Source organism: Galendromus occidentalis, unplaced genomic scaffold (assembly GCF_000255335.2).
Source record: "Galendromus occidentalis unplaced genomic scaffold, Mocc_1.1 scf7180000075526, whole genome shotgun sequence".
Classification (NCBI taxonomy): domain Eukaryota; kingdom Metazoa; phylum Arthropoda; class Arachnida; order Mesostigmata; family Phytoseiidae; genus Galendromus; species Galendromus occidentalis.
Genome location: NW_003803516.1, coordinates 1 through 3,407, shown reverse-complemented (window position 1 = coordinate 3,407; position 3,407 = coordinate 1). Strand labels below are relative to the sequence as shown.

The 3,407-nt window shown below is 50.0% G+C and overlaps 1 pseudogene; it reads left to right on the top strand.

Moving 5' to 3' along the window:
* Window positions 1–748: 748 nt before the first annotated feature.
* LOC100900658 (uncharacterized) lies at window positions 749–2,253 on the top strand (annotated as a pseudogene).
* The last annotated feature ends 1,154 nt before the right edge of the window (window positions 2,254–3,407 follow it).

Genomic DNA, 3,407 nt, shown 5'->3' with positions numbered 1-3,407 from the left:
TGGCACCAGGGGCCGTTGGCACTAACCCGAAAACTCGGGGACACCGCATCGAAAACACTCAAGACTCGGTTGCATTATACATCTCGAAGTCCCAGGTCATTCCAGAATGTTTCATCTAAATCCGATAGATCTGACTAGCGCTCCATCGTGTATTTTCGGCGATCAGAGTATTTCTCATAGTCCTCCCTTGGTACATCGTTCGAGGAGCCCGCGGTCCGTTACCATTCCAATATCCTGATCGAGAGAATCCTCGATAGTCGACGAATTCTCGACCATGAGCAATTCCGTTTTACATCTGCGGTTCCGCACACATCGGTCTCAGAAAGTGAGAATTCATTCCGGGGCATGTCGACACCGCGCGACACGGGATGTGTTGGCACCGCACGATCAGGGCCATCTGACGCTATCGACGCACATTCTGAACGAGCTCCCCTCAAACTTGAGGTGGCATGTGCTTAGGTTCAGCAATGTGTCCAACTTCCTTGCGGGAGTCATGTGAAATTTCGGGAGCATCGCTCCAAAGACGAAAGAGTTCGAAAGAGAAAAGGCTTCGAGAGTTCAGGATGGGGAATCGAGGGCGTCGTGTACTTTAGATCAGACGTCGGAAGCGTCCACGGGGGAAAGTTCATTTAGCAGCCGAATCGATCTTAATGTAAATAAGGAACTTTGTCTTCCAAACGTTCTCCACGCATTGGTGTGACGTGCACGATCGAAGCCAGTGTAGGTATTCATCAGAAGCGTCAGAGTCATGGTCAGAAATCGAGTGAGGAAGACATCTCGCGCAAGCGTGCCAGCCGACGTCGTGCGGCGTGCGGTGGAGGCCGTTCGCCGAGAGGGGCAAACTTTCAGAGAAACATCTGAGCAGTACCAGATACCTCTACGTTCATTGAAAAGGTATTGCAAGACCTCCGACGAGTCCGGGGACGTCCGAGTAGGTTACGAGAAGCGGCGCCAAGTCTTCGATGGCAAGCAAGAGAAAGACTCTCGGCCTATATCAAGAGGGCGTCCGACATCTACTTCGGGCTAACTCCAAGGGATGTGCGAAAGTTAGCGTTCAAAGTGGCCGAATTCTACAAATGTGACTTTCCGATATCCTGGGCCTCAAACGGTATGGCCGGCCCCGACTGGTTTTCCGCTTTTCTGAAGCGGAATCCCAGCTTGTCGATTCGAGTCCCCGAAGCAACAAGCTTATCAAGGGCGACATCTTTCAACAAAACCAATGTTTCAAGGTTTTTTGACTTGCTTGCCGAACTCTACGGGCGTCATAAATTCGGACCAGGCGACATATGGAACATGGACGAAACGGGGATAACGACAGTGCAAAGACCGGACAAGGTGGTGGCACGTCGTGGAATCAAGCAAGTAGGAAAGGTGACTTCGGCAGAGAGGGGAACGCTCGTCACGCTCGCCTTGGCCGTTTCCGCGACGGGGAACAAAGTTCCACCTTTTTTCGTTTTTCCCCGAGTCCATTTCAAGGATCACTCCCTGCAGTCTGCTCCAGCGGGGAGTATCGGATGCGCGAATCCTTCAGGCTGGATGAAAGAGGACAATTTCGTGCAGTTTGTCACACATTTCGTCAAACATGCAAAACCAAGCGTGGCACATCCATGTTTGCTTCTATTAGACAATTACCAATCGCATCTGTCCGTCGAGGCTCTCGACTTCCTGCGCGACAACGGCGTGATTGCCCTTTCGTTCCCGCCACACTGCAGCCACAAGCTGCAGCCGTTGGATAGGTCCGTGTACGGTCCATTAAAAAAATACGTCTACACAGCCATAGATGCATGGATGAAAAACCACCCGGGATCGACTCTTACCATATATGATATCCCGGGTGTTGTATCCACTGCACTCCCGAGAGCCGCCAGCGAGGAGAACATCAAAGCTGGATTCGCAGTTAGCGGGATTTCACCTTTTAACCGCGAAATTTTCACCGAGAAAGACTTCGCACCGTCCTACGTGACAGACCGTCCCCCGGATGATTCGGCAACTACCGATCCACAGAGAGCTCCGAGAACCTCGACGTCGACGCCAGCACCGCCGGAAGATGTAGTCCGCGCCGAAACATCCTTGGAAACGCTTTTCCCGTTACCGAAAGCCGGACCTCGTAGATCAACTCGGAAAGGTAGGCCAAAAAGATCGGCCGCAATACTGACCGACGAGGCTATGCGAGCAGCCCTTGTCGAGGAGCGGAATCGCAGCGCAAGGCGTGGAAACAAGGGAACCAAGAAGAAACGACCCAACGGCCGATAACGGCCGATTTTTCGAAAACTCACTCTCCGATTCCGAATGTCTTATTTTCAAAACATAGGTAGCCTTATCGTTATGATTTATAAATTATTATCAACCAATCTGTCACGGAGAAGCCTTTTGACTATATCTAGGTGCCTAAGGCGATTATCTCATTAGTTTGCCGAATCTATGCTTTCTCATCGAATTGAGCTCGTTTGTCTCACAGTTCCGCTTCGGTGCCAAGATGTCCCGCATGCGGGGCTCATAGGCACTAAAACGGATGATCACCTGAGAGTCTGGCAATGCGCTAAGGGAGCCACCGAATTCAATTCTGTCCCTGCGCGGTTGCAGTCCACGGGAGTCCCGACTAGGAAGCTAAAATTGGTTGATTTGGATGGGCTGTGGATAGCGTTACTTCGAAAAGAAAGGCGAATCAGGTGCCAACATGCCCCGGTCACCCCTAATTGATCGGCCCTGATCCTATCAATTGAAGACTTGAGAACGGCAAGGTCGGTGGCATGATCAATGATCATCGGGATCCTGTCCGATACCTCGTTGGTGAGATAGCCGGTGATCTCACGAATAGACGATTGAATTGAGATGACGTCGTCGGCAATTTTGTTTTGTCTCTCCAGAATTTGATCAATGTCTTTCTTGTGGATGGAAAGTTTTTTTTGAGCTCGGATTGATCAGAGTCTAGCTGAGAAAGCTTCACATTCAGTTGAGCGGTTCTCGCAGCCAGAGATTCAATCTCTTCATTCGTCTCCGACTTGATCACGATCGGCTTCACATCGGGTAGAAGCTTCTCGTTAATTTGAGATCTGATATGAGAGAATTGTTCCGAGAGAACATTGATCTTGGTTTGTAGAAATGAGATCTGCTCCTGGGATGCCGCAGATCTGGCAATATGTGACTGCCTGCTGTCGAGTTCAGCCTGGCTGAAACTGGTCAATTTCAGCTGTTCCTGCTGAGATGCAATGGCCAATTGCATCTTGCTGATGGACTCATTTATTTCCCCAAGGTGAAGAGTCGCAGAGATTTTGGATGCAAAATCATTCAATTGAGAACACAGGCGTTTTAGGTTGTTGTCCAGACGAAGAAATTCGACTCGAACTTTCTCGAAGTTACCATCGTAAATGGTAATGCATCTCTTGAAAAATCCGATTTCAGAACTG